The following is a 22,598-nucleotide window of genomic DNA, read 5'->3' as shown; positions in this document are numbered from 1 at the left end:
TTTTTTCACTGTAGATTAGTTCCTAAACCTGAAAACACGAGTTTTCTCTTTGACACAGTGATACAGCTGAAAATATAGCACTTTGCAGTATTTGAGAATGCACCTGAAATCTCAGGCCCCACTCTTGTAAACCTGTACATAGAAAATCATCTAATCATAGGGAAGTAGGACTGGAAGGGACCTCCATTTATCACCTAGTGCAACCCACTGCATGAGACAGGATCATCCCTGTCCAAACCATCCTATACGAATCCATAATAGAAACATTTCATAAAACCCTAACATAACACAAGACAGGTAAAGCAGGGAGACCACAACAGCCAACATCCTTTTTCTATAAAAAGCTGTTAATATAGGCTTAGGAGATTCCAGGTAGAGGACCATGCCGCCTACTACACAGGAAGGCAAGAAACAGCACAGTGGGTGTGGCTACACGTGCCATTAATGTGCAGCAATAAACTGCTGACTTAATTGTTCCATAGTGGGAGTGTCTACACATGCATTTAATCTGGGAGCAGTTTACTTGCAAGTAAACTACTCATAAGTAAATACTCCCAGATAGGCATCTACATGTTCAGGGTCTAAGGAGCAGATTTCCTGCCCCCACTGGCCCTGTCCTGGCCCCCTGCAGTGGCCAGGGGGAGATCTAGCCCCTCCCCTTCACCCGGGGTGGTAGCACAGGGACTGGCAGGGAACCTGGGCAAGGAGACAGCTCCTGGTGTGGGCTGGGACATTACTCCCTGCCTCTAAGGAGCTGTCTGCTGCCAGGGTGGTGACAATGTCCCCCTGTCCTGACAGCAGGGAGCTCCTGGCCCCAGATCCCTGACTGGGAGAAATGGGCTTGGAAAGAGCTGCAGGGGAGGGGCAGATCCCAGCCCCCTGCCTCAATCCAGCAGTGGGGCAACTATCAGTAAGCTCCTGGCTGGGGATCTCCCAACACTGGCCCCAAAACTCAGAGCTGGTGCTTGGAGATAAGGATCGCTCAGCCCAGATCCCACCCCTACAGGGCTCAGGCTGAGAGAGAAGGAGCCCCAGTGCTGGCCCCATGATCACGGGGCTGGGCAAGGAACAAGCACCCCAGTTCTGGGGAGCGACCAGGTTCCGCGACCACACAGCTTGGGCAGGGATCTCCCAGTGCTGGCCCTGTGATTGCAGAGCAGGGCCTGGGAGCTCCCTGCTGCCAAGGCAGGGGTCATTGTCTCTGTGCCCTGGCAGCAGGCAACTCCCAGGGGCAGGAATCAATCTTCTTCCCCCCTGCTGCCCTGGAGCACATTTTCTTCTGGTCAGGGGTCTACACATGAGCAACTACAGTTACTAATCTTGAGTAAATTTGCTACTTGCATTTACAGGTAGCAAATTTACTTATGATTAGGGCCAATTACTGTGCAATAAAGTGTCTCATATATGCAGTTTATTGCTCCCATAAAGCTCCAGGGTGTGAGGTTTGCAGGTGCACCCAAACAGTAGCATACTGAGCTGGATTGAAACAGCCCTGGCTGCCAGAGGGCCTGGTGGGGGTCAGTCTGCCAGCTTGGGGCTGCTCTAACTGGGCTCCGTGTGCTAGGGAGGGCTGGCTGGGACATGAACTTGCTTCAGTGTGGGGCTAGCCAGCAGGTAGCCCTGGCACTGAGGCACCCTTGTCCCCCAGCCATCCAGCTCAGCTTCTACACATGTGCTGCTACACACAAAAAAACTCTGCAGCAGAAGTCCTATCCCATTGCAGAATATATTAGTTTGGTGCGCCTTAATAGGGGTGCATATGTAGACACTGAGATGTTTACTGCACAGTGAATTAGTCAGCAGTGCAGTAAATGTGTAGAAAAGGCCAGTTTGTACCAATCTCCTTTAACTTAACTCACATGAGTTGTCCTAGCACTGCATTCTGCCATGAAGAAATATCCAATTAATGTGAGACTGCTTGGGCCCATCACGATGCATAGTTTGGTGTACAGAGCCCAGGCTTTGGGAGCCACAAGCGGCGGCTTGAGCCTGCAACCCTGGCAGAGCCTTGGGGCCCACAGTGAGGTGGTTCTGGCCTCATCTCCCAGCAAACAGCCAGGTCCCACGGTGTGCAGGGCAGCGCACAGGCCCAAGCCTTGGGAGCCAGGAAGCAGTGGAGGCTGCCTGGGTTAGCCACCTGGCATGAGAACGGCTGGTCAGAGCCTGAAGGGCCCAGCCTGTGCTAAGAGAGCCCTCAGTGCCGAGCCAGGGCATGGGGAAATGATAGTGCTGCAGCGTGAGGCTCAACACCCAGAAGTCAGCAGCAGCTGAGCCCTTGGTGCCCACAGCAGGGCACAGGGTGGAAAGGATCCCAGTGGCACAGAAGAGGCCTGGAGAGGCGCTCCAGCAGAAGAGATCCCATTGACCTGTGCCCTGACCACTGCCACCTGAGGGGACATGAGTCATTGAGCCCTTGGGTCCCACAAGGGAAAGACATTTGGGGCAGACAAACCCAGAGAAGGGGCTGGGTGAGCAGCGCCCCCCTGCCTAGTCAAGGCCCTAAGGGGAGGGGCCCCTGGTGCTTCCTGGACACCCACCCAAGGGACTCCATTGGAAGGAGGACTATCTCTTGCCATGGGTCAGGGACTATATTAAGGAAATAGATGTTTTTAAGATTGTTCATGTTCGCACCTTATATTTTGCAATTGAACTGTTGTATTGTGATGTTGTAGATAGTGTTATTTCGGGTTTGACCTTGGTTATTGGTTAATGTTCACTGTAAATATATGTATATGATATTTAGTTTTATGTTTATGTATATTATATCTCAATAAATTGTACATAGCTAAGAACTTTGGGCTTGGGCTAACTCTATAGAGGAAAGATCTGCTTGAAATTCTGGCATCCCTCTCACAGCACCCACTCCTGCCTACCCATCCCATCCTATTGAGAATAGGGCACACCCTTGGGTGTACCCAGGTTACACTTATAAATGCCCTGGTGCATTGGCAGTGGTGCATTGATGTACTCTTCTGCCCACCATGGATCTCCAAGAGACACTGGAGCTCCCACAGAGAAGAATGCTCATCCTCGCTGTCTAGACTCTTTTGGTAAGAACTCCTTGCATATTCCCTACATTCCAAAGACTGAATTCCATACAGTTCACCTGGATAAGACACCTAACCCCTTTTAGAAAGCATATACAGCAAAATCTAGACAAGAAAGTAAGCTTCCCAAACCAAATTTAAGCTTCCCATCCTGGCAGATACACCTCAGTCCAAAAAATTGAAATCAGTTCCTCAACATACTGTATGGGTTTTAAAAAATGTTCTGTTGCCAAAAAATACATTAGAGATGTATGAGGGAAGGAACAGGGGAATTACAAGATGTCCTGGCTGCCCATTCAGGACCTATTGGCAATTTCCCTTTTTTCCTACAGGAAGAAACCTTCTAGATTCACTGGCAGAAACTCAGCGTGAAATTCTGTTTCATTTTGTGCACCTAAATGGCAGTTTTCCAGCATGCATGATGCACATCACATTTTTGGCACTGGTGCACAGGTTACTATTCTATTACCCCTGCAGCATGAACACATAAAGCATGGTTGCATTGACTCAGTATGTACAGCTGGCTAGGTGCTGGCTGGTCACATATATGGCTGCATGTGTGAATAAGTATCTGTCCAAAAAAAACAAAACAAGGAGGGAGCAAAGAAGAAGGAGGAAGAGGAGTACTGCTTTGAAAGTGGAGCCATTTCCCTTTACATTTAATGGTCATTGGATAAAATAGATGAAGAATAGTGCAGACGTCTGCCTCATTGAGAGCAAGGGTCCAGGCTAGGACCCACTGCCTTTTCTCAAGTTTGCATTGTTCTTCCTGGTTCCTCATATTTCCCTCTTTTGGCTGCCCAGGGTAGCCATTTTGAAAAGATGCACTGGAGCTAACAGAAGGAAAAGCCTAACCAGCATCAAAGTGGTTAGAGTACTGTAATAAGGAGTTAGAAAGATACAAGTTCAAAACCCAACTATGGAAGAAGTATTTTGAGCCCATGTCAGTGAGGCCCTAAAGAACCATGACCCAAAGGGGCGGGGAGTTCAGGCTGAGTGATTGCTTCTCAAGAGAGCAATCCTGGGTGCACAAGCAAAGTCTATTCTGTCGTGGAGGAAAGGCAACAAAAGGGCACAGCAGTCCCCTTGGCTGTGCAGGGAACTAGCAGACCTCCTGTGTCTAAAAAGAAAGACCTACAAAGAATGGAAGACTGGATCCACCTCCAAGGAGGAATATTCTGCACGGTCTGGACCTGCAGGCTGCAACTGAACTCCAACTAGCTACAAGTATCAAGGACAATAAAAAGTCCTTTTTTAGATATGTGGGGAGCCACAGGAAAAGCAAGGGTAACATTGGACCCTTGCTAAACCAGATGGGACAACTGACAACCGATGCCCAGGAAAAAGCAAACTTGCTAAATGGGTACTTTGCATTGGTTTTTCCAGTCCCATGGGACACCCCTGCCCATTACAGGACAGGGAGGCCCAGGTGAGGAAGATGCCTTGCCCTCCATCAATGCTCCTTGAGAAGCTGGACACCTTCAAGTCAGCCGGCCCTGACACCCCAGGGTACTCAAGGAGCTGGCAAGCATCATAGCTCAACCCCTGGTATGAATCTTCAAGAACTCCTGGCACTCTGGTGAAGTGCCTGAAGATTGGAAGAAGGCCAATGTGGTGCCTATCTTCAAGAAAGGGAGGAAAGTGGATCTGGCAAACTACAGGCCCATCAGCCTGACCTCTATACCGGGGAAAGTCTTAGAAAAGTTTATCAAAGAGACCATTCTTAACAGACTGGCTGATGGCAGCACCCTGAGGGATAGCCAGCATGGGTTTGTTGCAGGTAGGTCTTCCATGATCATTCTTATTTCCTTTTACAACTGTGACAGCTGAAAATTACATCTGTGTGATAAAGGTGCTTGCTGACGGCTCTATGAAGATTCGACTAAGTGTTTTTCTGTCATTTGTTTAGATATTAAGCTATATGTTGCTGCTAATTACAGTTTAAGATGTAGTAAGGCCTTGTATGAAGTAAGGTCTAGTAAATTTAGCAAAGCCTTGAAGTAGTAAGGCCCTGTGGTGTAGTTAAAATTAACCTTATCAAAAGAATGCAAGGCTTGTACTGCTATTGGTCAGTCTAAGGACAAGTTGAAGTAAAAAGAATCTGAATGGCTGTAACTTATCAGTATAGCTCAGAAATTATAAATTGGGTGGCACATCTGGAAATCATTTAGAAGGAAGACGTAGCTCTGTGAAAGACGTACTGGTATAAGATTAGTTGCTGGCCTGGATCAGTGGGCCCGTGGACCTTGAGGAGCCCAAGCACTGAATACCAGGGTCCTTCCCAGTACCCTTCAGACAGTGCTGACTGGGGACACCTGACTTTGCTGAGCTTTGCAGAAGAGAAACTTGTTGTACATCAAGCATCAGAGGGGACTGCCGATAAGTTGCCGATGCAAATTATTATTGTCTGTTGTTTTGTTATCTGTGTGTAGTCGTATTTTTGTTAAGTCAATAAACCTTTCTTACTTTTCTACCCTTGAACACGCTTTCAATCCGAACCCTCCACAGGTGGCTGGGACAACGACTAGGTGACCTATCACCTGGACAAGGGAGAAGAGATTGATGTGGTATATCTTGACTTTAAAAAAGCCTTCGATCTGGTATCCCGTGATCACCTCTTAGCAAAACTGGCCAACTGCAGCTTCACCATAATCCACTGGCTGGGGAATTGGCTCTCTGGTAGGACCCAGAGGGTGGTGATTGACAGAAGTCCATCATCATGGTGTGCTGTGACCAGTGGGGTCCCTCAAGGCTCGGTCCTTGGCCCAAGGCGATTCAACATCTTCAATAATGACGTGGACATTGGTAACAGAAGTGGACTGGCCAACATCACCAACAACACCAAACTTTGGGGTAAAGCGTCCACACCTGAGGACAAGAGGGTAATCCAGGCTGACCTTGACAGGCTCAGGAAATGGGTGGATGAGAACATGATGGTGTTTAACATGAAAAATTCAAGGTTCTCCACCTTGGGAAGAAAAATCCACAGCATGCTTATAGACTCAGCAGTGCTACGCTGGCTAGTGCTATGGCCAAAAGGGACTTAGGAGTCATGATTGGCCACAAGATGAACATGAGCCACCAATGTGATGCTGCAGCTAGTAAAGCAAGCAAAACTCTGGCTTGCATCCATAGATGCTTCTGAAGCAAATCCCAGGACATCATTCTCCCCTTGTACTCGGCCTTGGTGAGGCCGCAGCTGGAGTACTGCGTCCAGTTTTGGACTCCACAATTCAAAAAGGATGTGGAGAAGCATGACAGAGTCCAGAGGAGAGCCACGTGCATGATCAGAGGTCAGGAAAACAAACCATATGATGAGAGGTTTAGAGCTATGGGAATCTTCAGCCTGGAAAAGTGCAGGCTCAGGAGTGATCTGGTGGCTGCCTATAAGTTTATAGGGGGTGCTCACCAGGATCTGGGGGAACGTCTGTTCACCAGATCACCCCAAGGAATGACAAAGTCAAATGGTCACAAACTGCTCCATGACAGCTTCAGGCTGGACATAAGGAAGAACTGTTTTACTGTCCTAGCCCCCAAGGTCTGGAACAGACTGCCGCCAGAGGTGGTTCAAGCACCTACTTTGAACGCCTTCAAGAGAAATTTGGATGTTTATCTTGCTGGGATCCTATGACCCCTGCTGACTTCTTGCCCCTGGGGTAGGGGGCTGGACTCAATGATCTTTGGAGGTCCCTTCCAGCCTTAATGTCTATGAAATCTATGCAATCTATGTCATCTGCTACCGAGATAAGTGCTGTAGCCTTCTCCCCCTGTTAGCTGTGGGTTTCTAAGCTGCTACATCTTTGACTTGCATATCCAGAATGGACATGTATATGTACCCATTTCCTGTCACATATGTGCCTAGGCATTGAGCAGTCCACACATGCATGTGTGCTGTCCTGAAGTGTATGGAGTACGCACCAAACAATTCCAAGTATTTGGCTACCAGATTGACATTTAGGTGTTGAAAAGGAAATAGAATCCCTCTCTGCCAGGTGACCATCCAGTCTTCTCTTGAAGACCTCTAGGGTAGATGATTGCACGACCTCTGGTAGGAGCTTATTTCATAGTCTGGACACCCTAGTTGTGAAGAAGGTTTTCCTAATGTTCAGCCTGAAACTATCTTCCAGGAGTTTGTTGCCATTGTTTCTAGTTTTCCCCCAGGGCACTCTGGTGAACAGTTTTTCACTGAGCCCCTGATTTACTCCTCTGATATAGTAGTAAGCCACAAACAGGTCCCCTCTCAGCCTTCTTTTCTTTAGGCTGAAGAGTCCAAGATCGCTCAGTCTCTCCTCATATGGCTTGCCATGCAAGTCCCTGATCATACAGGTGGCCCTTCTCTGGACCCTCTTGAGCTTTAGCATATCCTTATTGAAGTGCGGCACCCAGAACTGGATGCAATACTCCAGCTACGACCACACCAATGTTGAATAAAGTGGGGCAATCACTTCTTTGGATTTACAGGAGATGCATCAATTGATTCATGCCAGAGTTTTATTGGCCCTAGTGGCTACTGCATCACATTGCTGGCTCATATTCATTCTGTGGTTTATTGTTACCCCCAAATCTCTTTCATTTGTAGTGCTGGTCAAATTAGTGATGCACAGCCCGTAGGTGTGCCGGGGGGTCTTCCTTCCCAGATGCAGCACTTTGCATTTCTCTATGTTGAACCTCATCTGGTTCTGTTCTGCCCAACATGCCAGCCTGTCTAGGTCTGCTGCCTATCTACAGCCTATCTGCGGGTCCAAACTACCCCATATCTTGGTGCCCTCTGTGAACTTGGCTTTTCACCCCCTCATCCATGTCACTGATGAAGATATTGAACTGCAATGGAAAATTTCTGATCAGCTTTACCAAGGTGTAAGAAGCAATTATGTGCATACACTGTACCTGAAACTACCCATTTCATTTTAACCATGATAAAAAAGAATAGGGTTGCACAAAACAACCCAGTCCTTTCATTTATGTTATCCATCAGGGTAAAGCTCTGAGTAAATCATACTGTTGTTGACAGCCCCAAATTCCTTCAAATGTTCTGTGTTGTTTTTTTAAAAAATGAGATTTCAATGAACTTTCTGCTACTTTTGTTACAGTATTTTTGAAGTCAACATTCACAAGTAATGTGATAGAAAACAATATCCCAACCTATAAGGATTAAGAAATAGAGAAATTATCAGTAGGATAAGAGAGGCGGGCATTCTTGTCACCATAGTGCAGGCTTATATCAATAAAGTAGATGTACTGGTATTAGCATCCAGAGTAATATGTTCCAGTAACAACAAAGTGAGCTAAACCTAGTTAGATTAGGTCAAACAGGTACAGTCTTCAGAAGGGGATTAGGGAGGAAGAGACAAGAAATTATTTTTCTATTTTTCGTTAGGACTTTCTATTGCCTATCTATGATGAAAGGCCTTATCTCTATGTTTTATTATGAGGCTTCTTAACCACATGTACGATCTGGCTTGGATTCATTCCAGCCTAGGCTTTGTCAATTTATTTTCAGAAAAATTGAAGGAAGAGCTTTATGTACATCCTAAGCATGGAGTGAATAAGCAAAAGTAGTTACAGGCCTCTTCTTTTTAATCTTTAATGACATTTTCAGACCAAACTTTACCATGCATCCAAACAAGATCAACACAATGTATGTAAAATTATAGGAAAATTGATTGCTGATTTGTCAGACTCAACTATTTCTTTCTTTGTCTGAAAACAATAATTCCCTATGCTTCAATGGAACTGGAAAAGGGAAAGATCACATGAAATACTCCTCTCCCTGTTGCCTCTGAAGGAGAAATGCATTCATCTACCCAGTTAAAATAATCCTGTCAGTCATGTCAGAGCTACTATGTATCAGTGAAGTTCACCCTTCTTTTCCCTTTAGATGTTAAGGAAGATACAGGCTCCAGTTTAATAGAGTTATGAAGCATGTAGTGCAGGTCAAGGTCTCCAAAAATAAATTAGGATCTTCCAGTAAGTCCCTAGCCATGTAAGACAGGTCACCAGCTTTCTTTCCTCCTTTTACAGTACTGCCTCCTATTGTTGCAGTATCACAAGAAAGTCATACAGATGCTACCTTGCTGCTAAATGCAGACATTTTGGGATAGTGGAGGAAACAGACTAGAGTCCAGGTTGAAGGGGAGAAGGCTGCCCCTGTCCACATGTGGTAAGTAGGAAAGACCTTACTGTTACAGACTCCTGCCTCTTTTTTTGATCCCTTGCACATTGAAAAAGAGGAAGGAGATGCAGGGAAGTGCATGGAAAGACGAGGGAAAGTGATACTAACTCTTTCTCTCTTGTATATATGTGTTACATAACGGAGAAAAAGGAAGCTCTCAATTCAAGTCCCGAAGAAGACACAGATCCAGCATGTACAGGTATAGTTCGTGAGTTTGGCTCCCTGGGCAGGGAGCATTGAGGAGGGGGAAGAGAGTTGTGCTGAAGGCTGGAGAAGAGAGATGCAGGGGCCAGGCAGTCTCATCTGCTGTGGCATAAACTCACCCAGGGGCTGTTAACTTCAGCCATGCAGACTGGAGGTGGAGTCCCCTTGTCAGCTTCACTCTCCCTCTCCTGTGGGAGACATGGCTGTTTCAACAGCTTCTGCATTAACCTCTCACAGATGTGACCAACCTGTATGTAGATCTTGGCTGTGCCTTAAGTTGGTGGTGTCTATGAAAGGATTAATATGGTAGCTGTTAGCTGCATAGCAGGAGGAATGAGGTCTGTACAGCCAGAGTTAAAAGCTCCTGGGTGAGTCTAGGCAGAGCACAACCCCCTGCCACCACTAGAGTGGCCTACCTCTCGCCTCCATTCTGGGGCCGCCCTTCTCAGAGTCAATGCCCGTGTTCATGCCCTGGTCCCTCAGTCTGAGTTCTGCTACTGAAAGAGAAAATACAGCATTTTTATGGATAGTGGGACTATACCATGGGTGATGGTTAAAGACAACCATATCAATCCCAAATGCCATGCAACACTGCTAAGTAGCCAGGTAATTTGGAGCACTGCTTCACTACAGTTCACCAGAAATGTAAAGAGAAGTATCCTAAAAAAAGAACCCTGAAGGAATGAGGAGGTTAAGGCATCCTTGAAAGCTCATCAGACTGTTTCAGCATTTCTTATGTACTTGTAAACCAAAAGAAGACTTTAAATAGTAGTGCTGTGCTAAAGAAAGTACTGACAGAAGCTGAGTGCCTACCCAGAGATTCCCCTAATAAGTAATAAATTATGTCATTAGTGACTTGAGACTCTGTACATGCAGTGACTAGAAGAGTGGAATTATTGCCAGATGATGTGGGTCAACAAGCAGACAATGATTTGTATAGATGTGTATTACTTTCTCTCCATTTTGGCAAATCAGCACATCTGACTGATGTGATTCAATCAGTAATTTTTATGTTCAGGGTGTTGGAACGCAGAGGCAGCTATTTTGATGACACTACTGATGAAGAAGAAAACAAAAGGGACAGGTATCTATAATGAGTTCAAGAAGTAAGTCATTAACAAGAAAGTAATGATGATAAAATTGGTTTCTGTAACAACAGATGGAAATACCAGCTATGATTGGATCCAAAGCTTCATTGCTCATAATCATCAGTGAGCACTTTGTGAAAAAGGGAATGACTTGAAACATGTTATGGGAGCAGAGGTAAAAAAAACTGTTAACTCCATTTGAATCAGAAGCCTCTATCATCATTTGTTTCAAAGGCTGCTTGATTAACATGGCTTAGCTTTTAACAGTCTGATTCTGTACACTGGGATGAATGAGATGGAGGGTAAAGTTATCATTTACTAAGGTTTTTTTCCCACCTTTTATCAGAAAGCAGAACGTTTTTCAAACCTAGAAATGAAAACCATACTACCTTAGTTCCTGTCTCAGGTGCCACAGTGATCTCTGACTGACTTTGCTAACATAAATTAACATGAAAGTTGGCAAGAAACTGAAAAAAAATACAGACATGCATGATAAATACAATGAAAAATACATGATAAAAACATTCAAAGTGAAGTTGGATATGTGGGTAGCTAAAATGAAAAGAAAGCATGACAGTATGGAAAAGTCTTGGTGAAAAGAATTAAATCAAACAGCAGTTCCATACACATGAGAAGGACAGCTGTTTAAAAAAATAACTACTTTAAGAAACTGATGCACTTCAGCTTTTCTTCAGACATTTTTGAATAAATGATATTTATGACCTGGCTGCCAATGTGAATGAACTATTACATCTCAATATCAGTACATTAGAGATGGAGATGTTACCAAACATCCACTTGAAAGCCACAATTCTGTATTTCAGACTTTAAACAACTCAAGTGCTCTAAATAAGTGAGTGAAAACTGGCTTCTGCTCTGTGATAAAGATGTTCTCAGTAAAAATGATCAAGCCCAAGTATCAGGATTGTCTGAGTTACAAACATCTGGACAACTAACTGTATCAGGGCAGGTTTTTTTCCAACTACGAAGATAGTTTTGTGTATATAGCAATATGTATTATTACACTGCCATATTGTACACACAAAAACAACTTTTAAAGAATATTATTAAATTTTCAGAGTCAAGTACTCAAAATTTAGCATGTGCCAGACATAAAGCTTCATAAGCAGCCTTACTTAGACCCTTTGTTCATAAGTGTTGTGATAAAGCCTTTAGTTACTTTACCACTGTCTGAACCAAGCTTGTTCTTTTTGCCATCCCTGTCTTCTTAATAATATACTTTCCAACTCCTGCAACAAAACAAGAGCCTCAAGTCCTTGTCTCCAGGTTTCATGCCAAGCCATGTTCTTGCCTGAATATCAGTATCTCCCAGTTCCAGAGTTCCTCAGGCTCTTCACCCAATTTCACTTTCACCGTATCGAAATCTGATTGCCTTGGTAGTGACAAAGTTTTGCTTTACAGCTACTCGTAGGAGGCACCACGAGAAGTCACTGGGCTGAACCACACCTATGGGCAGCAATGGAGAGAGATGACTGCTGGGAAATGTCAGACCTATTCCTACAGTGATTTATACCAACATCAAACAAGTCCCACAATAGGCACCACCTTGATAGAGAAGTGTGAATCAAACTGAACAGACTGAGATCTGGATATGGACACTTCAAAACAACACTTCACAAGATAAACCTCTTGGACAGCCCCCTGTGTGAATTCGGTGTCCAGCAAACAGCACAGCATTTAATCAAAAGCTGCACTCTTTACAAATGCCCAGACAGGACAGATGGAATCCACAAATTGAGCGATAATACCAGACACTGGCTCATAGTTTTGGAAGTTGATATCTGATGCCATACAAAAGAGTGAGTTTTACCCAATTGGGTTCATCTTCCCAGGCTCTTTGTCCAACCGGTCTTAGTTCTGTCCCTTTCTCCCAGCTCCTCATGCAATCTCGGGGCATGTCTAGCTTACCAGCTCACCACGCTCAGCAGTAGTGCCTTCACACATACTGCTGTGGCTCTGCACTCACTAGCTCCTGGACTGGAAAGAGTGTAACCACTTCTGCACAGCACTAGAGGAGGCCTAATTGGCCCTGACACACCACAGTGCTAATTAGCTCATTCTCAATTGCTCTGACTGCTGCTCTAAAGCAGGGGTCAGCAAACTACAGGCTGCTGGCAGTATTCAGCCTGCCAAGTGATTCCAACCTGCCTCTGAAACTGGGATATCAGTAGCAATTCATTGTCAGGGGAAATCACTGGCAATTTGACAGCAGGGAGGCATCCAGGTCAGCAGTAAATTGGTGCCAGCATGGTGGTGGCCCACCTTGAGAACAAGCTGAGTTAACCTAGTGTCATGTAGCATGAAGTTTGACATGATGCTACTTTGGAGTGGTAATGAGCTACTGCGCAGTCAGCATCACCAAAAAGCTGTGTGGGGACACTACTGCACAGTAACACTGATCATTTAGTACTTGCGTATGCCAGTTACCATTTCATGTAGATGCAGTCGCTGCACAGTAATTTGCTCTACTCCGCAGTTAATGTCCTACCTGCAAATGCATCCTACCTGCAAATGCATCCTGTTCCCTACACAATAGGCAAATGCAGGTAGGACATTAACTGCTGAGGAGTTACTGTGCAGTAATGCACATATAGATAGCTGACTAGGAGCAAATTTAATCCTGGTCAGCTGGGCAGCAGAAGGCAAGAGATTGCTTCTTGCCCATGGGAGCTGCCTGCTGCTGGGGCTAGCCCTAGTGCTGGAGCCCAGGACGGGACAATGTCCCCCTGCCCTGGCAGCCAAAAGGAGCTTCTGGCCTTGTTCCATAGTCATGAAGCGCGGGTTGGGAGATTGCTCCCTGTCCCCAGGAGCTGCCTGCTGCCAGGGTGGGCTCCAGTGTTGAAGCCCAGGCTAGAACAATGTCCTCCTGCCCTGACTGCGTAAGGAAGCCTGCATACGTAGCCTGGAGTTGGGTGGGAACTGTGCCATTTTGGGCAGTTCCCAGCCAGCTCTGGGCTGCATGTGTAGACTGGGACAGTTCCCATCCAGCCCTGGGCTGCACAGGGAAGTCTACATGTGCAGCCCGGAGCTGGCTGGGAACTGTCTAATTTCAGGCAGCTCTCAGACAGCTCTGGGCTGCATGTGCAGACTTCCCTGCACAGCCCAGGGCTGGCCGAGAACTTTCCCAGTCAAGGGCAGGTCTCAAGCCAGCAGATTTTTCCCAGCCCTGTGCCCTGATTGGGTGATCAAGACACAGGGCTTGGAAAGAGCTGTGGGGGAGGGCAGGCCGCAGCTGCTAGCTGCACCACTGTGGATCGGGACAGGGGGCTGGGACCTGCCCTGCCCTCGCAGCATTTTCCAAGCCCTTTGCCCCCAGTTGGGGAGCCAGGGTCAGGAGCTCCCTGCTGCTGGGGCAGGGGGACATTGTCCCTGCCCAGGCTCTGTCACTGGAGCCCAACCTAGTAGGAGGCAGCTCCTGGGGGCAGGGAGCAATCTCCCAACCCCCACCAGAAGACAGATGTCTCCTGACCTTGTGCTCCCTGCCAGACCCTCAGCTAGCACTCAGAGGGAGCCAAGAACTCCCCTTGGCTGCTGCAGGGGGGCAGAGCAGGGTGGGAGCTTCTCCAGGCTTCTCCCATTGGAAGTAAATCTGCTCCCAGTTGCCTGCATGTGTTGATGCCTGCCCAGGGTGGGTTTACACCATAGTAAATTACTGTGGCATAAATCCATCCAGCAGTATTTGCATGTGTAGATGTGTCCACTTGGTTTCTAGTCAGAGTGGTAAACTGCATGGATCAAAATGTATGTTTGAGGACACCATGGTTGTTTGGGGTACATCTGTGATCTAGTCATGGCATCCTGTTCCCTACACAATAGGCATATCTACACATGCAAATAATGTGCAGAAAATACAGACTCATTAGAGCACTCCCAGGCACACATATATATGTGTGCCTGTGTTGGGAGCAAATTGCACATGGCAGGAACAGACCAATCCAGGGCTGCTCCTGCCTTACTCTGCCCCCCTGCAGCAACCAGGGGGAGCTCCATGCTCCCCTGAGTGCCAGCCCTTAGCTGTCCCAGCTCTGGGGGCATCCCCGATCTGCGTGGGTCAGGGGGTGGAAGCTGTTCAATGCCAGCCCCACACAGATTAGGACCCATCCTGATCTTCATGTGGCTGGGATACAGCTGCCTGGCACTTAGGACAGCTCGCTCAGCCACAGGGAAATTGGGATCCACCTGGCTGAGAGGCTGAGCCAAGACAACTCTCTCTGCCCCTGTGGCCCCCTGTTGGCTGATTGGGAGCAATTTGGTTCAGCATCTACAATTTCTAGTACCTGTATCTGGAGGTACTAATCTACTGTGCCGTTATTGCTACATACATGTAGACAGTGATACTTTACTGTGTATTAGATTAACGTAATGCCCAGTAAAGCATCTCATGTGCTTTATGAGCACATGAGATGCTCATATGCTTATAAGCACCAAATGTGGCTCCCATTGTCCTTCCCACACTTTGTGGTTCCCGGTTCCCAATTCAGCCCCTCCTCCTGGCCTGCCTGCCTAGCCAGTTCCAGCCTCCTCCTTTCATCTCCAGCTCTCAGACCCATTCTTCCCACCCAAGTCCTTGTCTCTCTCTGATTTCCAGTCCCAGCCTCCCAACTCAATTTGCTTCAGTTTTCCTTTCCCCTTACTTCCCCTTGTCAGCTTGATAGTTCTGTAGCATTGCAGTAAGACCATTTTCCAAGCTATATAATAGAAAATCCTTAGGCAAACTTCATGACTAACTCTGTGTCATTTTCAGTCTCCCACTGGATTTTACAGAAAGTGTTAAATTGAGCCTTTCAGAGAAAACCATAAAAATGTAAACATCAGACTTATCATCATTTTTTGTTTCCGGTCAGCAAGCAAAGAAAAAGCTCAGAGAAGTGCCATATTTTTTTTAATATACCATATCCCCAAATATAACACACATCATATTTTGGTAAGGCTTCAAGAAGAAAAAAAAATCTTACCATGGAGTACAGGTTAGTAGCAGAGCTCTGGGGTCTCCAGGGCTGGGGGCTGAGAGACTCACACTGGGGCTGAGGGCTGCGCAGGTACTAGAGGCCTGAGGCATGGTTTGCCCCAATCCAGAACGCCAGCTCCATGGGTACGTGGCAGAGCAGGGCCCAATCTGGCATGCAGGCTCCAGCTGCGTGCTGGTTTTGATCCTGCATGCTGGCTGGGAATCATGGGCTGGATCTGGGTCCACGGACCCGGCACTTCAGCCACAGACTAACCCCGCGCACTGTCCTGCATGCTCCGCAGCTGTAGCAAGTAATACTGCCACTGCTCCACCTAGGGTGGCCATCATAGAGGACATTCCAGTTTTCTGCTACTCTGTCCTCTATTGATACGAAACCTGACACCTTTATGTCCTCTATTTTTCTCTGCCTCTTACGTGCACATAAGCGCAGGTCCTCTAAGCTCAGATGGAGCTTTCAGGCACTACTATACTACAAGTAATTGTGTGGGTAGACATATGATGGAAATACAGCGGTGTGATCTACCTTTACTCTGATTACTTTCACTCTATCCCACAGTAAGATTAGGAGCAACTACACATACCAGTTGTGAGTTCATTGTGTGCCTGTAGCTCTAGGCATTGCCAGCCTGTGGTAGTTCAATGTCAACAGGCTGTTACTGGCTTCTGCACTACTTACTGACCAGCTGCTATGGTGATTACTGCAGGCAGCTGCCACAGGAGAGAGGCCCTATAGAGTGACTCTAGTGAAAATTACATCAGCATACAAACTGATGTAAGTTATACCAGTGCAAATGCACCATATGTCCATATCCTACAATACTAACTTTTTCCTCCAGGATCAGAAAAGTTCTTTCAGAAACAGGTCATAGAGAAGCTGAGCTCTGCCTTTGTACACCTGCCACAAACCCACTCCCAATTCCTATGTTACTGAGTGTCCAGAGAAGGACTCCTTCTCTAAAAGGAGGTATCAACTCATCAGACTTGAAATATAGTACCCACACATAGCACATTAGAGACAGTGTTGGCCTTGGATCCTCATGCAGAACAGTGGTCTAACTGGAAGAGGGGTCTAATTACTGGGATCTATACTAAATAACTGTTTCTTTCCAAGCCATACTATGGAACAGAGTTTTCCCAGGGCTTTGTCCGCCATGCACCTCACCCAACAGCACCTGTCTTGCTGACTTTTTGATCTCTATGTCTCTTCAGTGCAGAACTACCCTCTAATAGGCATTCCCCTTCTACCCAATACTTTCTGGCAGTGATCTTTACCTTTTGCAACCAAATACAAGCCACCCATTTTGCACCTGCTTGCGTCTTTCTTTCTTTCAACTGGTAAAAATATCTATTATATTTTTCTACAATTTTCTTTTTCTTACTACTGAGGCAAAGACACATTCTCACAACACAAGACCCATGATGCTGGAGCAGAATTTAAAGCAGATCATTAACTATAGCTGGGATAGTTAGAAAATAGGATTTTGAAATATTTTTGCTCAAAATTGACCTGTGCTGTCTCAAAAGAGAACAGTTCACCTCTCTGATTCTGTTTGCTTACAGAAAAAAGCAACATTTGATCACCACTTAAAAACTCACTTACTGGGTGTGTCTACACGTGATGCTCCAGCGATGTAATGTTGGAAGGCACAAACCATGATGCTGCAGCTATGTCATTGTAGTGGCTCACTTCCTTGGTATAGGAGCTACACAGGAGCTAAAAATAACCATGTGCTGCCAGCATGGCAGAATAATGATGGTGTTACTGCACCATCATTTAGTACTTTCAAAAGGAAGTGTTAAATGATGATGCAGTAACAACAACGTTGTAGGGGCACATGTAAATGCGTCCTCTGCGCACAAGAGAAGTTGGTTCAGTTCCAGCCTGCTTGGTTGAAAATCATACAACTGCAAAAAAAACGTGGTACAAAACAATAATTAAAAAAAAAACCCTCCAAAACATTGCAAAAAGAAAGTAAACCTTTTTAATTTCACAGAAATATTTATATTTGCTAATGTGCCATTTAATGCTCTGTATAAAACAATTCTCCATTCCTAATTGAAGCAAATGTAACTGGGGTCTTAAAAATGTCTCATGTTGCATTCGAAATGTGTCCTTAAGTCTTTGATTACCATATTCCTGAGCCAGAAAAATAAACCAGAGAAACTAATTTCAGAGAAGTTATCAGTGATAAAACAGAAAAACTGTTACTGACTTCCATGAGCTTTGGATCAGGTTCTATATTTACATGGTAACTGCCATACTTTTACTTGGCAAAGACTAGAAATCCAGGTGGAGTGAGCGTCAGAGTTATTATTTTGGAACGGGTTCTGTAGGCAATGTAACAAACATCACGAATATCAGATATTTCCTACACACAGGTTTCTGGACTTGCTACAAAAAAATCTCAGTATGTGAGCACATGATAGAAAAAGGATCACATCCAGCATGCTTACTAAACCTATTAAGGATGTTCAAGTGAAAAATTAGTAATGGAGCTGCTGGCAGCTGTGAACAAAGAAAACTGGACGGAAACAGGTTTGCAGGCCTGGTTTTTTTTTTCAATTTTACTACAGTACACTGAGTGCAACATCTTCCCAGCAGCAGGCATCCCAACATTTGTATGCATATTTCACTGGAATTCATTTTGTTTTAAATAAGTTGTATAATTAAACACGTTAGTATTTGGTGCCTTAAAATATTCCAAGTCAAGGTGAAATGTCATTTGGGTGTTCCTTACTTTGTTTCCTAGTGGTAAACTGAAACAATTCTAGGACCTAATAACAGTTAAAATATGGATCTAGAAAATGCTGTGTTCTTCCCTGTATTCTGTCATTTTTCCTCTAGAAAAACGCTCCTCTTCAGTGATGAATATGCAGGTTGTAAAAGATGTTTTCCCAGTATGGAACTTACCTTATTTTATTTCAATTGATAAGAACCATAAATATCTATACCAGACTTATATAGGTAAAACAGCATCATTTTTTCCATAAAGGGTACATCCAGACAAACAGGCACGTACAGCAAACCACGTGCACTGCACAGGCAGGTGTTTGCTGCACTGCATATTTGCAGCACAGTATGTTTTTTTTTACATGGGAAGATTCCCTTCCCCCTCCACTCCCCCTGTGTCAAAAAGACCTGCCCCTGAAAAAAATGAGGTTGTGCATGTGGAGATAGTGTGTGCTGCCCCTAAACCAGAGCCTTGTTGGTTGGAGCCATGCTCTGGCTGCTGGCCAGGCTCTGTATGCAGGATTGCTGCTGCTGCTGAAGTCCCAGAAAGACCCCAGGACCCCAGGTAAGGCTGCTGGGGCTAGCCCAGGTGCTGGCCTCAGCCTCCCCTAGCCCACCTGGGGCAACTTTCTGTGTGCCAGAGTACACATGCACAAGCATTCCCCAGGGACAAGTAGGAGCAGCACAACTATGAGATGCTGCATGTGGAGATGAGGTGGTGCAATGTAGTGCAGCCAATGAGGTGATGCAATGAGGTGGTGCAACGTGGTACAACCAATGAGGTGGTGCAATGTAGACAAATGCAGGGTGCTGCACCTTGGGAGAAGGAATCCACAGCACACATACAGGCTGGGGAACTCCCTTCTTGTCAGCACAGAGGTGGCAAAGGATCTTGGAGTCATTACTGGCTCCAAGATGAACATGAGCCACCAATGCCAGACCGCAGCCAGCAAGGCCAGCCATACCTTGTCAGGCATCCAAAGATGCATCTCAAGCCAGTCCAGAGAGGTGATGCTTCCCCTCCATGCGACATTGGTCAGGCCACAATTGGAGTACTGCATCCAGTACTGGGCGCCACACTTTAAAAAGGATGTGGCCAGCCTGGAGAGAGTTCAGAGAAGGGCCACCCGCTTGGTGAGAGGGCAGCAGGACAGGCCCTATGAGGAGAGACTGAGGGACCTGAACCTGTTCAGCCTCGGCAAGAGGAGGCTGAGGAGGCACCTGGTGGCTGCCTACAAACTCATCAGGGGAGATCAACAGCAAATAGGAAGAGCCCTATTCTCCCCAGCACCACCTGGGGTGACAAGGAACAATGGTAATAAGCTGATGGAGAATAGGTTTAGGTTAGAGATCAGGAGGCAACTGTAATATTTTACAGTTAGGGTGGCCAGAATCTGGAACCAACTTCCTAGGGAAGTGGCCCTCACCCATACCTTGGGCATATTCAAAAAGAGGTTAGATGATCACCTGTCTAGGGTCTTGTGAACCCAGCATTCATTCCTGCCTGTGGCAGGGGGTCAGGCTAGATGATCTATTCAGGTCCCTCCTGACCCTGGCTACTATAAAACTATGTGCCTCTGCTCTTTTTCCCCAGGGAAATGCACATGCACATTCATCTGGGTGTGCCCAAAAGGGCCAGATTCCTCACACCTTAATTAATACTCCCTGTCTGAGTAGGATCTCCCTTGGAGACAATGTTACTGAGGTAAGGCAGAGAGATGAGGTTTGCATTTTGTCCTAAAGACAAGACCGAATCTCTTGATTCCCAGCAACAGAGAGTTCTACAGCCAAAGCCTTTCTTATGAGAAGCTATATCCCTGGTATCACTACAGAAATGTTGATAAAATATTTAGTTGTAAATCCAAATAATGCTTGGTTTTATTTTCTTTTAGTACCCTGGCTTCCATATTAATATTGTGTGACTGCAGGATTACAGAACGCCTCACACAATACTTTCACATCTCCAGTAAAGCAGAGAGCATCTGACTCTTAATGAAGAAAGAGACCCATTGTCTTTAACAGAGTGGGCTTCCACACTGAGACAGAAAGGGAGATAAATGTTGGTTAAACTTTGTGAGAGAAACTATAACCTTCACAGGGTCTCTTATTCCAGCTGTTTTCCCACCCAAGCATTATAATGACTTCAGAGGACTGCACTTTCTCATTTTAGATGATGACTACATAACTATTCATTTACACTTAATTAGTTTATTCCACCAGGTATAGGATGAATTCTAAACAAATAGTGCCAGTGAATCATACATGTCAATAACTTTGAGTACTAAACTGATTCCAGGTAGGAAAGGTAATGATAAAGCAAGAGGAAGGAAAGCTGTCTCTAATTAATGAAAATGCCCTTTGTATTTTTTAATGGCTCAAACATTAATTTGAAAATGGCTTTCTCTGCAATAATTTACCGACAAGCCCTTCATAATGGGGAAACAATTCAAATTTATGTGCGCTCAGATGATGATGATCTGATTAACTTTATTAAATTCTTGTTGATTCTACAGTCTAGATGAAGTGTACCATTTTTCATAGGTTTCATACTTTGCAGTTTTAAGTTTCTACATTATCAGGCTTCAGTTGCCACTGAAGGTCTTTTCTCTGGAATGTCCTCTGATACAGAGTGGACAGAACCAAGATCCTGGGGATTGATTTCATTTGTCTCTTTCCATTAATTCCAAAGATATGTTCTTTTCCATTTTGAAGGAACACTTGATTAAATTTAGCACTAGAATTCACATAGTCCTGTGCTGCTATAGAGTGTAATTGAAATGGTGTGAAATATTAGAGAGGCACAATTCAAGGTAAAGCTGAGTCAGTCAGGGGATAGCCATGCTGGTTTTAAGTTCAAGAAGCTTAGCTTGAACCCTGTCAGGCTCAAAGTCCTTCAAAGGCAGAGAGTAAGCTCTTGAAACAAAGGGAAATGCAAATCATCTATGATAACAGGGTGAAGAGCATAACCAGACAAGCTAACCAAGCCTATGCTGTCAATATCTTTAAAGAATGTGCTTGTACTGATGTATGCAAAACATTTATGAGCTGGAGATGCCCCGTAGTCAAAATCCCCTTATATAACTTTATAACCTGGGGTACCAAAAATTAATAGAACCTGCAGATTACTTGCAAAACATTGTGGTGAGATGTTAAAAAAAAAATTAATTACTGAACATGAAAAGAGGCAGAAGGAGTTGGGTAAAATCTTCTCCTGCAACCATTCAACACTTCTGCCATCATGAAGAATAGGAGACAGAAAAGCAACTGCCAGGAAACAAGAGAAAGGAAAAACCAAAATTGAGGATTGCAGGGAAAACAGAAGCTATAATATTTATTTAATAGAGTATCCCCGTTTAACTGGTGGCACAACACTTCTGATACCGCTTTACAAGGCTAGCTGCACTGTTGGCCTCCCTCTGAACTGTCCAAGTGTACCCTTTTATCATGTCATGACTTTTCCTTTAGCTCAGGTAGGTCAAACTCAACTGGCCCTGTTGATTGGATGAATGGCATGTGACCAGTCCACAGGTCAAATCAGACCCCCAGGTCATGGACTGGCTAGAGCAGGCACCATGTGTCCTGGGCCAGCAAAGAAGCAGACCCAGGGGTGGCATAAGGGGTGACAGGGATTCATGGGCCATATCTTTGACTCCCTTGCTGTACTTGATCTAGGGTTGAATTACTAATCCTGCCATCTATATGGAATTGTGGGATACCTACTGAGAGGTCTGACTTGGCTCAGAACCTACAAGTCTTCCCTTCAGAAACTGTGACTAAAATTTTCCTCCACTTCATTCATAGAGTCTTGTGATTAAAGAGGGTGTTAGGAAACTGGTTGTATTGACAAGACACTCTTATGAAAGTTAAGATAAACCAATTAAAGTTGTGATGAAACTGCATATAAATAAATGCACATAAAACCCTCCTTTGAGTGCTCTTATTAAAAAGTAAAGTCCTTTTGCTTCAATATAGCCTAGTCCTTAAGGAGCTTTACATTATGAGTATTGGCTTCACACCTTTAGTTGATTTGCTTTAACTTCCCTGAGTATTCCATATAAACAAACCCTGTTTGACTTTTTCTTGTTTATGAGAGGTTGTGAATCCAGATGATGTGTTTGTGGTTAATAAAGGTGGTGTGTCTACATGTGCTATTAATGCATTGTAAGCTTACTGGGCAGTAAAATATAGTATTGTACTGCACAGTAAACTTTTACAGGGAGTGCATTTACACATGTACCTGTAGGGAGTAAATTTGCTCCTGACAGGAGAAGTTCAGTGTAGGGCTACTCCTGTCCTGCTATGCTCCCCTACAGATGCTAGGGGGAGCTCCAAGTTCCTCCAGGTGCCAGTCCCAGGCTAGAAGGGG

The sequence above is a fragment of the Crocodylus porosus genome, unplaced genomic scaffold (genome assembly GCF_001723895.1).
Source record: "Crocodylus porosus isolate Cpor-Errol unplaced genomic scaffold, CroPor_comp1, whole genome shotgun sequence".
In the NCBI taxonomy this organism is placed as follows: domain Eukaryota; kingdom Metazoa; phylum Chordata; order Crocodylia; family Crocodylidae; genus Crocodylus; species Crocodylus porosus.
This window is presented reverse-complemented; position numbering follows the sequence as displayed.